The 12597-nt window shown below is 51.4% G+C and overlaps 1 protein-coding gene and 1 long non-coding RNA gene across 2 annotated transcripts in view; one reads left to right on the top strand and one right to left on the bottom strand.

The window, feature by feature from the left end:
- Window positions 1-5023: 5023 nt before the first annotated feature.
- Window positions 5024-11411, bottom strand: LOC114706043. Its single transcript, XR_005092790.1, has 3 exons — window positions 10873-11411; window positions 10479-10651; window positions 5024-6928 (listed from the first exon to the last, which is right to left on the bottom strand). It is a non-coding gene; the product is annotated as an uncharacterized LOC114706043 (long non-coding RNA).
- Window positions 9113-12597, top strand: part of Asb2 (ankyrin repeat and SOCS box containing 2) — a 36718-nt gene continuing 33233 nt past the window's right edge. The window contains exon 1 of the mRNA XM_028888246.1: window positions 9113-9422. The gene's annotated coding sequence lies outside the window, so the exon portion shown is untranslated. The remainder of the gene's footprint in view (window positions 9423-12597) is intronic.

Below are 12597 nucleotides of genomic sequence, written 5' to 3'. Positions count from 1 at the left end.
ACCCTAAGAGATCCTCGTACATCAGTCAGGGGCCCTGAAAATAGGATTTCAAATGAAAAATACTGGCTACCCAGGTAGGCGGGGATTTCAGACAGTAATGCAACTTCAGGGATATATTTATGCTGCAAATAGTGCTTATCTGGAATTAAAACTTAACGAGGTATTCTGTACCTTTTCTGATGGTCCTCCCTCAAGATTCAGTAGGCACAAACAAGCAACAGAAGAGAAGTTACTGGAAAGATAGGTTAATGAGTAGGGCTCAGGGTTCTGAGAGAGGGTGGTATCACCCCAGGGCCAGAGTTGTTGAGGGAAGAGACTACTGGGAATCTGCCCAGCTGGAGCTGCAGCCAGGATAGACTCATCCACTGACCCAGCTTCAAAGCAGAAGAGGAACTAGAGAGAAACAGCCTGGCATGACTTCATCACCCCCACCAGTGCCCCCTGTTGGTTGAATCCAGAGAGCAGGAAGCCTGGAGATGCCTTGGGCAGCATTAGGAGAGGCCAAGTCTGGGCCTGGCAGCTTCTGGGGACTAGCACAGTCTAGAAGAGTAAGCTGGCTTGCTTAATCCTCCTTGGGTTCTGTCCCCTGATGCTTACACCTTCTGGGCCAGGTGCAGACCGTGAGTCTCATGTCACATGCAGCCCGAGATCCACCGGTGTGTCTGCCCATCAGGAAGCCCAGAGTCAAGGCCCGTAGATATTGCCAGATGCCAGAGAATCTCCAGTCCCTCCAAGGTCTTGCTTGAGTCACCTGAGCTGATCTAGTTCTCTGGTTCTTTTTTCCCTGAAGTTTCTCCTGAGATTTCTAGCATCCCCTCAGGGCCTGTCTCCTCCCAGCGTACCCCCTGCTCTAGCTGCTGTCTCCACACAGACTGTCCCCACCCCACAAGTGCCCAGACCCTTATCTAACAGGTCGCAGCAGGCAGACCACTCCTCTGCCTCTGAGTCCAGGAGAGCCGTGTACTAGACAGCAGAAAGTAAAAAAGAGATTCACTCTTCTTAGCTTCCTCCTTGCCTCTCAAGCCCAGTGTGATTGCAGAGCCCTGACCCAGCATTCCCAACAGCCTCCTTGGGATGCAGCCCAAGTCTGGGCATGACTGCGGTGCCCACGTGGCCTCTCAGGTCTACATCTGCCTCCTTCTCCCACCTTCTGGCTACACCCAACCCCAAGAGGCACCCAGGAACTCCACGGTGCAGCGATGGGAACAGCCTAGAGCCCACAAGCTGGAATAACCCACTTGTGCCAAGAATTATCTGCCAAGGTTAGGACAGCCTGTGAGAAACCATCCAGTCCCCTTCCCTAGCCCTTCCATCCTTTCCCTGGTCCTTCCATACCCCTCCTCTCCATCTTTCTCACTTCCACCATCCCTTTCTCCTGCCCCCTTCCTTCACCCTCCTAGCGGACCCCTCTCCTCCCCTCCTTCCTCCTCCTTGTCCCCATCCCTCCTTCCATTTGCCTCTGCTCTCTGTGGGGTTGGGTAGGAACAACATCCAGCAGCTGACACCACTTCTGGCTCCCAGTAGGGCTCGTGACATTTGACTTACGCTTTGAGGATAAAAATAATAATAGCTACATTCATTGGGTGCTAGCCTCAAGTAGTCATTGCCCTGGATGGCCTCATTGGGCCCATGGGCAATAAGGGGCAGGTGGGTGGGGCAAGGGTGCAGGCTCAGAGGAAGTCATTACATTGACCCAGAGGCCTCCAAGGCCCCTGCAATCAGCTGGAATCTGCTTCCGTCAGCAGCCTTTTCTTCCAGGCACAGTGGTCCCTGTGCCCGACAGATACCTAGGTCAGAAACCAGGCCACAGGCCACTGGGGCCAAGACATGATCCAGGGCGTGTGGCACAACAGGTAATTGATCCTGCTGGGGCGGGAGAGACACTAAAGATAGAGCCAGGGCCCCGAGGGCAGGACATAGAACAAGCAGCCAGCTGGGCAGCCAGGAAGGTCCCAGGAACAGGCCCTGCACCAACTCAGCGTCAGCTCTGCCCCCTGGAACCTGTCCGACAGCTCTCTTGTATTTCAGGACAGCCATCCTCTTAAGTATGCCCCAGATGTCACCATGCCAGGACTTGTGTGCCTGGTCACATGCTATGCAGGGCCAGGCCAGGGACTATGACAGTGCAGTTTGGGGAGGAGGTTGAGTTGTGTGGCATGAAGAAAAGTGTGAGGGAAAGGAGGGTGGGAAGGAGGAGAGAAAGACACTCGCAGCATCCCGGCTCTGCCATCAGCTGGTTGAGCTGGAAACAGTCAGGGAGGCAGAGCCTCTGTGGTACCCCAGCCTGGGCTGTCAAGTGCACAGATCACCTCTGCCCTGGGGAGGGGGAAGCAACATGAGTCCTCTCTCCGACCATAGGTCCTGAACTTTAACCGGGTCGTGCTCGAGACCACGCGTGCACAAGTGGGCAAGAGTGCCAGGATGTAGGGGTACAGGGCACATACAATGCCAGCCGAGCCTCGCTCAGTGATAGTTGTGGAATGAGGAGCAATAATCTGCCATCCCAGCATTGAAAAGTAATATTCTAAAACAATTTACCCCGACCTTTAGTTTCCATTTTCCAAATGGTCAGGGAGCCTCGATTCGATTGCTCACTGTCATACTTAGAATGTTGATCGTTGTGAATGTGGGCATAGCAGCAGGTGACTGCTCAGCTGTCCTCTGAGGCCCCGAGTTCAGGACCAATTCTGGTTTTGATCTGTGGCACTGGGATGGAGTATGGTGGGCAAGCCCTCTACTACACAGTTGCTTGTTTAGTCCTGAAAGGTATAGCCCAGGCTGGCTTTGAACTCATGATCCTCCTGCCTCATCCTCTGTAGCGCTTGTCTACAAGTCTGCACCACCATGAACCCCCATAGTTTACATTCTGAAAAGCTGAATGTAGACCTTCTCTCAATCCTCAGGACTCCCCGATAGGGGAAGGTCTGAGGAGAATCATACAGAACTTTCCTGAAAGGCTAAGCCTGGCACCTGGGTTAGGCCGGAGTAGTTCCTGATGGGTCAGGAGCTTCACATCCTATGTTGCTCTAACTTTGTCCATCCTACATGGGCATGCAGCTGACTACTCATGTATGTCCCCCACCCCCACCCCCCATACCAGGAGAGAGAGAGAGAACTGATACTTTTAGAGAACAAGGGACTTGGTCAGAGGCTTACTATTTCACAGCTTGTTCCTTCACCCCTGCCCTCTCCTGTACACTAGAGGCTCCAGCTAGTCTTTTGTTTCCTCCTGAAGAATGGAAAGTCCGTGCTCGAGGTATGTCAGCTGAGCTTGCTCAGCACTCATAGTCATGTGTCTGATGGGGCCTGAGCCCAGCGAGGCTGAGACCTATTTGGGTCCCCCCTCCTGTTCTGAGGAAGAAAGATCCCCACCTTCATGATGATCACTGCTGGTTGGCTGTTTGGTCCTTCCATGTTGCCCTCATGCCGCTGGTAACCTTTAGAGCTGGTTTACAAGCCTGTCCATGAGTGTCCCAGTTATGTAAGAGTCACAGGACTTGGAGAATGCAAGCACTCAGCACTAATCTTTTTTCTAAAGGGTAGAAAATAATTATACATGTATAATATAATAATAAATCATGTGTATATTATACACACATACTATATACATATGTATAAATATATATGGAATGCTTAAGGGCACTGTATATATAAAATTTAAATCCTTCACTCTTCCTGTAAGCTGTGGGCACTATCATTTCCCCCCTTTTGTAAATTAGGAAACCAAGGCTTGGAGAGTTGTTGATGGTCACACAGCTAGCCAGAACTGGATCTAGCAGGTAACTTCAGGGTTGTGGCTCTGAGGCACTGGGCTCCACAGGGACACCAACAACCCTCACCTCACAAATGAATCTGCTGGGAATGGCCCCAAGACTGACTGACTGTGGGACACAAGGTCCAATGACATCGACACTCAGATTGTCTGGACTTAAAGGTGCTGTGGATATCGCTCTATATAAATAAAATGCTGATTGGCCAGCAGCCAGGCAGAGAGTATAGGAGGGACAAGCAGAGAAGCGAATTCTGGGAACAGGAAGGCTGAGGCAGAGAGACGCTGCCAGCTACCACCATGAGAAGATGTTAAGATACCAGTAAGCCACGAGCCACATGGCAACTTTTAGAGGAATAGAAATGGGTTAATTTAAGATAGAAGAACTAGATAACAAGAAGCCTGCCACAGCCATACAGTTTGTAAGCAATATAAGTCTCTGTGTGTTTACTTGGTTGGGTCTGATTGGCTGAGAGACTGGCAGGTGAGAGAGATTTGTCCTGACTGTGGGCCAGGCAGGACTCGAGAAAACTCCAGCACAAATGGCGCCCAACAGGTTGGCAAGAGTTTCCACCTAAAATCTGAGAAGATTCTAAAATGGAGCTAAAAACAGCTTCCTAGTTGTCTCTTTCAAGTTAGTGGCAGCCTGCGAGTTTGAGCTACTATGGTGGTTTCCTGGCATGTGAGCTTGACTGGCAGTATGGCAGGAAGGAGGTGTCTCTAAGCCGCACATTATGCTGCTGCTGTGTGGTGGGTTTAACCTTTGCTAATTGAAGAAAAGAAGAAGAAGGAGAGGAGGAAAAGAGAAAAGAGAAAAGAAAAAAAAAAAAAAAAAAAAGAAGAAGAAGAAGAAGAAGAAGAAGAAGAAAGAAGAAAAAAAAAGAGGTTTCTGGGCTACATGCTGCTTTGATAAAAGCATAGACCCACTGATTCTAAGAGTTGATGGCTCCCAGAGCTGGCGGAAAACGTACCACCACCATGTTGGAAAGCTGAGGTGGGTGGAGCCAGCAGCCACAGCAGCCATTTCAGTCTTAGAAATGCTGCAATTTAAAGCAATAGGTTCACAATAAGACAGATTCAGATGGAATAGTTTACAATGTGTGTAAAAATACACATAGGCTTGAAAGAGAGAGAAAAAGAAATATATTCAGTTATATAAACAAATAGATAGTTTTAAAAATAAAGTCTTTAAAGAGACAGTAAAGGTAAGTTCAACTGTGGGCCAGGCAGGACTCGAGAAAACTCCAACTACATAAAGGTAGCCCACTGTCATCTACAGCATGGACACGCCCAAGTGTTTCCAGATGTGGAAGTGCAGACTGTCTTGGCCTTGCTGTGTGGTCAGGGTCCTGCCCATTTGCTCAACTCTGGTCTCTGAGTCTACAGCACAGTGGTATTATCTAAGAGTGTTAGGAGCACCCAGCAGAGGACTGGAACTGAGGCTCCCAACAGGAGCTGGGGATCCTCTGACTTTACAGTGTCCCTTCCTCAGAACAAGGGTGTGCTTCCTTGTAGAATGGAGGCCTCATATCTGGGCTCCTCATGGCTTGGTCTGGAAGGTCCTCAGAGGGCCTGGGTTCCTCTCCTGTGACTTTAGGATAGCAGCATCTCCCTCATAGCACCAGAAGGGTCCAAAATGGAAGCATCTTGTTCCACCCTTTCCATGTGCAGAGAAAAGGATACAGCCCACCCTTGGGACATCAAAATTTCTGGCCCTTCCCTAGGTTCCAAGCCCAACTTCATACCCACGACCCAGCATCCTCAGCCCAGCAAGCCCAGAGCCTTTCACAGCAGATCATGTCTGTCTGGCACTCTACGGTGGGCGCTGCTGCATCTCTGGCCCCTTAAGCTCCCTGGGGCGCAAGATTGAGGGTGGAAGCTGAAACCCACAGCAGCTGCCCTACGGCTGGCTGTCCCTGCAGAGATGCCAAATGAGTGACAGCTGCATGTTCAGAACTTGGTCCCTGCAAGCATGACTCCATGGTGGCTGGCTAGATCTCTGACTCCCCCCCTCCCCCCGCCCCGAGTTATACAGGAATGGCAGAGGATGTTCCCATGTAGCTAAGCAGTGTTGGCAGGAGCTGCTGTGTCCAGCAGGACCAGTAGGGTCCCACACAGCCTACCTAGTCCCAGGGGAAGGAGCTGGGTCTGCACATTCTGCTCTGGCTTGAGGTCCTCCCTCCAGCTGGTGAGCAATAGCAGGCTCGCAGCTCTGCTTGGAACGGATTTGTGTGTGTGGGAAACCTGTTCCCAGCAGCTAGCTCAGGCCTGTGGGCTGCTCAGGGTTTAATTTTGTCCTTGAGTTCCCCAGGGTGGCTCAGGCATCGTGAGATAAACCTCACAGGGGGCCAAGTGACTTGGCCAGCTGTAAGGACCAGCAGCCCCTGGAATAACTCAGTCCCTGACGGTCTTCGCCCTCTGCTCCCAGAGCAGTGGGAGATGACGTCTCTTCTGCAGGTGGCTGTGGGAAGAAGAAATGTGCACAGACCGTTGCCTGCTCAGCCCTGAGGGCAACTTGAGCTCTGAGATCTTGCTGAATGCCCCAACAGTCAAAGGGATCATCTCACCTCTACTCTCAGAAGACAAGGCTGCAGTTGGGGCCCCAAGCTAAGAACAGGCTAGGGTTATCTGCCACCAGGGCTCATGTTGGAAACTGGGAATGCAGTGGGTCTTTTCTGCAGCAGGGTGGTCCTGTCTAAGGCTAGTCTAGTATACTCCTGAGCAGCTGGGGGAAGGGGGACATCATAGTGTTACTTTGGCAGCCCATCAGCGGGGAAAGTGGGCTCCCTCTCTGGAGTTCACCTTGACCTCTGAGGACCCTGGTGCTCCCTCCTTCAGCCCCTCTCACTGTGCCCCCTCCTCCCTCCCAGGACTGAGCTCTTTCCTGATCTCCCTTCTAAACATGCCTAGAGCCAGGCTCGGGCTCTTGTTTGTTTCTCTTCCTCTCCGTTATATGAAACCAAAATAAATTTCTATCGAGGTAGTGAGGGCCGAGGCCAGGACATCGGGCTACAGGGTGCTTAATTTAGCTGTGATGTTCCACTCTGGGGCCAACGTCATCTTTGAGCCTTGGCGCGGTCACAGCCCAGTTCTCATGGCCCCTGGCTGGCTCTTTTCCCCTGCATGTTGGCTCCTTCCATTCTTCCTGGAACAGGGGTCCTGGCAGAAAAAGGGGGGTGGTTTTAAATTTCATTGCTTTTTTGGGTCCTGCTGGCAAAATCCCGCATTTTCCATGGGAGTCCTGGGGCCTTCTAGAGACCTTCCTCCTCCTACAGGCTGACTCGCCTATGGTTTCTGCATCTGTTCCAATTCCACCCCTTTGTGGGCTCTGAAAGAGTTGCTAGAGCCACTCCTGGATCTTACTTGACGTTGGGGACCATGGAATGCTCCAGAAATCACTAGTCCAGGCCATCAGATGCTCATTATGATTACTCATCAGGGACACACAGTTTGAAACGGCTACCCAACACCATTAATGCCCACAGAAATGGCTAATACTCAGCGACCGGAAAGCCCACAGGCTGGACCAGGGTATGGAGTGATGAACTAGTACCAACACTCGAAGGTCCAAGTCAGCTCAACTCGAGAGCCCTGGGTTGGGAGCTGAGAGAGGCAGTACTCAGGCCCGGCTCCAGAGCATACTTCTTCCTGTTGAGCCGTACTTCCTGTCTTCCATATTGAGGCAGGTGCCCAAACCTGCCCATGTCACAGGAGTGTCTCTGCTGTAGGACACAGGCATCTGATCCCATGGGCCAGTTTTCAGTGTGTGCATTGTTATGCCCTTCTTTGCCAGTGAGCTCAGAGGAGTCACAGCACCTTGCTGGGTCTCAACTGGGACCCAAGGACTCTGGGTACCATACCCAAGAGGCCGTGCAGTCGGAGAGGTTACAACACCCCCTGAGACCAGGGAGCTTCGGCTCTGCCGAGAACTGTGACACGATTGAGAAAGACATCCTACCGTGAACAGGCAAAGAAAGTGAAGTTGAATCCTGGTTTTTGTTAGTCTTTTTGAGACAGGCTTTTGCAGCCTGCACCTTTACCTGCTGGTGCATCTTCTTGGCCCACCCAACGCATTGTACATACATATGAAACTCTCAAAAGCGAAGAAGAAAATGCTTTCAACTTTGAAGCTAGATATTCAGTAGATATTTGAAGTTGGTCCTGCATATTAGAGGCCTCAGGCCCAGAGACATGAAAATACCATCTCATTCTATCGCATGATTTTGTTTTGTTTCGATTCTTGTTATGGGTTTGTTGTTGTTTGGTTTTGTTTTTTAGATAGGGTCTCACTCGGTAGTCCTGGCAGTCCTGGAACTCACTCTGTAGACCAGTCTGGCCTTGAGCCCATAAAGATCCACCTGCCCCTGCCTCTGGGGTGCTGGGATTAAAGGTGCACCATCACACCTGGCCCATCTCATGATTTTAATGATCAGGAGGGGGTGAAAGGTCAGCCTAGGTGGCTTATCTCTGGCATTTGTGATCCTTGATATGGAGGCTATGTATAGGTATGTTTCTAGAACGACCTAGGTGGGAGCTAGAGATGAGGGAGATGCAGTATCTGTTGGGGATGGAGGAGGGACCACTTTTAAAACTGGTCCTCACTGTCTGCGGCTATCATCTTCCATGTCCACTCTCCCTCAGTGGTTCTTCTGCCTGGGCCCCTGGTTGTGGCAGGCAGGGACAGCCTCACAACATGGTAACTACAAATCGTCCCCTGTCTAGCCTTGGAGGTCTCTAGACATCACTTCCTCTGCTTTCTATTGCTAAGTACATGGCTAAGGACACCGGAGATCCGAAGGACAAGAGGAAATAGCCTCCTCTCTTAGAATCCCTATTCCAGAAAGGGAGATACTCTTTCCCAGACCTGGGGGTAGTAGGTCCCTTCTGTGGCTGACCCTATCCACGGTGGCCTGATGCTGTGTGCTCACTGGTCTGTTGGCTCATGCTCTGCTCTGTGTCCCTTTGGGGCTCCACCCCACAGCATCCAGTTCTGGATAGCTGGTGTCTCTAAATGTTAGCCTTGGCCACCTGCTGCATGCCCATCACTGAGCCTTGATTTTCTCAAGGGTCTTATGTAGAACCCTTTATGTACCCTCCCTCATTCAGTCCATCTTCCTGCTCCCCCCTTTGGGCTCTCCTTACACACCCCTGCTCTCTCCCTGGCTTCTTATTCTCTTTTCCCAACTCTGTGTCTTTGTGTTCCCCTCTGTCTTGTCTTCCTGTGTCTCCCTCCTCTCCTAGCGCTTGCCTGAGCAGTTCTAGAAACATATCCATATATGGCCTCCATGTCAAGGCTTACAAATGATGACATCACGTGAGGGCTGAAGCCCTCCCGAGATGCTCTCTGGAGCGGGAGCCTGTCCCCTGTGCCCCTAGAGGAGTGGAAGGCGGGACTGCAGCTTCCTCGGTTCAATCTTCAGAAGGGAAATCTGAGAGTCATAACATCTTATAGCTTGGCTTGACATCGCGGTCATGCGGTGGGCCCGAAATAAACTCCCTGCTTCAAAGGAGAGTGTTTCAGAACTGCCTGGCACAGCAGCTGGAAGCTCAGGGCCAGCACAGGAGGCAAACTCAGGGAGCATGTTCTGAGTTCAGACAGTCAAGAAAATCTCTTTGTGGCCCAGACCTGTGTCCCCGCCACAGAGCCTTGCAGGTAATGCATGCTTTCGACTTGGTCACAGAGACTTTAAAAAGAATTGCTGGGCGGGCTGGGACCTGCAGCTTCAGGATTCACCGAGACCTGTAGCCAAACTGTGCCATGCTTCTCCCTCTGCTCCCTCTCTCCAGCTCTGCACATACCGGAGACTTTGGGTCTGGTGCATGATACCGGGCAGTCATGCATGATAGCTATTCTGGAGGACTCCGGCTTAGAGTGTCACTGTTGTGTGTTTCTTAACATGGACATGTGAAAGGAGTGAGCAACGATGCTGTTATTGGGTCCATAGGGTCTCCGGTAATGTCTGTGTTAGACAGGTGACTTCTGAACATGCTTCCAGGCAGAGAAAACGGTAGATGTTTTCCTGCAAGAGGACTTGAGCGTCTGCTGCACGAAGAGGGCTGTGAATGAACAGTAATGTAACGTTGATAACAACCCAGGTGACGTGGGCTCTGCCTGCCCTTTCTGGAGGGTTAGGAGAGGGTGTGAAATGAGAAATGCTACCTAGATGAGACTAAAAAAAAAATCTGTGGGAGGCAGTGATGCAAAAATATCTCATGCATACATACATGCGCACACACCGTATCTGAATAAGCACTGGTCTTGGAAAGGACAGATGGAATGTTATCACAGTGAGCAAGGGGTCTCTGGGTGGAGGAAGAGCTGGGCAAAGGGAGACGAGATGTGGGAAGGACAGGGCTGCTGAGGGAAAGACTCCCTGGGATGGGAAGGAGAGCGAAGCCCCTGTGGAGGCTGAATGGAGGAGTGCTCACTCCAGGACCTGGGTGGGGGTTGGGGGTGGGACACACTGGAAAAGTGTATGAGCAGAGGGGAGGCAGGTGGGTGGATTTTATCCCAGGCTATATTTTGCAAAGCCAGGGAGATGGGCTGATATGAACAGGCTAGTGACATCGAGGGACAATGGAGAAGTGACAAAGCCCTACTTGGGGCAAGAAAGCTCTCCTTCTGCAGGGAGTTCTTGTGAGGCAAGGTTTGAGGGAATTCACAGGAGCTTAGGCAGGCTGCCACACCAGCCCCCAGCTACAGCCTGACCTTAGCCAAAGCACTTGTTAATTCCACTCTTGTTCAAAACACGGGCGCATACCCACTAAAAGGAACCATCTCATATTTCTGGTCGCTTCTGGCACAAGTAGACCACACCTGGTATGTGCCGGGAGCCTTAAGACGGTAATTGGGAGTGCTGTCTTCTTTCCCTGGATGGGGGCCTGGAATGATTTAATAATAAATAATTCAGCCCATGTTAGCTGGTATCTATCAAAAACTTAATGTGAGGGAAATATTTCCCTGACCCCTCTCAAGTCCACGATGAGTGTGAAGTGACCATTAACTCCCCTTTACAAGATTTGGAAACTGAGGCTATGAGGGGTTAAGGGTCTTGTCTGAGGCTGGGCAGCAATGAGGAGCTGGAATTGGGAATCAAACTTACGCTTCAGGACCTCAAGTACTCGTGTTCACAGCCACAGCTCCCATGGTTCTCAGGCTGGCAATGTGGTGGTCGGCATCTCTGTGAACCCAGCAGGGTTCCCCTGGCATCTTCACAGCATCATTAGGTACCATGTGTCGCCCACAGACTAGATCCAAGAGTCTTTCTGAAGGAGACACAGAAATGTCTCCAGCCTGTCCCCTGGGCTGCCTCTTCGGAGCTGCAGAGTCCCTGGCGGCCTGAAGGGGGAGGAGTGGCCAACCTTGCCACCCATCACCAGCACTTCAGACTGCTGGCAGATGGCAGAGCCTGGTATGTCTAGAGACTAGGCAGAAACTGGGTCAGGGCCCTGGAATCCTGCGTCTAGCTCTGTGGACTGAGCCATACTGATGTGTGGCTGGATTCCGTAGAAGGACAGAGCCTGGGACACCGGCCAGTTCCTGCAGGGCTTGGAGGCAGTGGAGGGGCCCTCCACCCTGACTGAGACAAAGGTGACCTCCTGGCCCTGGAGAGGCAGCAGTTTAGGGACTGGGGGAATAAGAGGGAACCCAGGCTCCCTGGAGTCCTGTTAACTGCTGCTCACAGGCAATGCCCCTGGCGGCCTTCAGCTCTGTGAGGGACTGATTCCTTAGAACACAGTATTTGTCACAAAACTCAGAAAAGTATTTTTTCTTTCTGTTCCTCCCCTACCCCCCTGCACTCCTCTCTCAACCTCTTTCTTACTGTCTTTTGAGGTGGTTTTAATCAATGGACCCCAGGCCCCAAATCAATAAATTATCAAGTTGTCTTTTTAGGATTCCAGGTGGCTTGAGAGAGATTCACAAGCCATTGTGAACTGGACAAGCGAAGGGAAGGCAGGGTGTTCCACTCCAGACAGAACCTCAGTTTCCCCTTTCTGTACAATAGGCCTCTGGTCTGGTAGTGGAGTGAGGGCAGAGTCAGCTTAGGACAAGATCAAATCCCATTGGATGACCTCTCTGGGCCTCAGTGTCCCCTCCATACAAAGGAAGAAGAGGCCTGTGTGGTGGTGTTGACTGCACTCTCTAGCCCTGAGCCTATCATATCCCCACACAACAGTCTCCCACACACAACAGCTGACCAAGACTCAGGATCCCCAAAGCCTTGATACCTCGCAGTCACAGGCTTGGCTGTGACCAAGGATTTGAGACCAGCTGCCGAGTCAGCTGTGCTGAGAAGCTGTGAGGCCCTGTTCCATGTGCTTGTCCTGGAGAGGCACCAACAAATGTCTACTCACTTCAGATAGGCCTCCAACAACAGGCCAAAGCACGACTCCACCCAAGTCCAGCTTGGCCAACCAGTGAGTCATTTACAGAGCGTGGGTGCAAGGGGGATTGACTTGCTATCTCAGGTGTCTGTCGTCTAGGAGGGAAGGTCAACAGGCTGGATCTGGAGGGTCTCTTGCTCCTCTGATGCAGGTGATGAAATAGATGTTAATTTGTGAAGACAGAGGCCTATAAAAAGACTGACACCAGAGGCCGTTCAGCCCTGTTCCTTGCTGTCGTGGCTTGAACGAGAAATGCCCCACATAGGTTTATGAATGTGAAGACTCGGTCCCTGGTTGGTGACACTGTTTGGAGTGGGACAGACTCTGGGGAGGTGCAGCTGTACTGCGGAAGTGCATCTCTGGGGGTGGCCTTTGAGAGTTTATAGCCCTACCTCCAGATTGCAGTTTTTAGTTTATTACAGCAACAGAGAAGCAATTAATAC

The sequence above is a fragment of the Peromyscus leucopus genome, chromosome 14 (assembly GCF_004664715.2).
Source record: "Peromyscus leucopus breed LL Stock chromosome 14, UCI_PerLeu_2.1, whole genome shotgun sequence".
NCBI lineage: Eukaryota > Metazoa > Chordata > Mammalia > Rodentia > Cricetidae > Peromyscus > Peromyscus leucopus.
The sequence above is the reverse complement of the archived record's forward strand: the minus strand, read 5'-3'. Positions and strand labels throughout refer to the sequence as shown.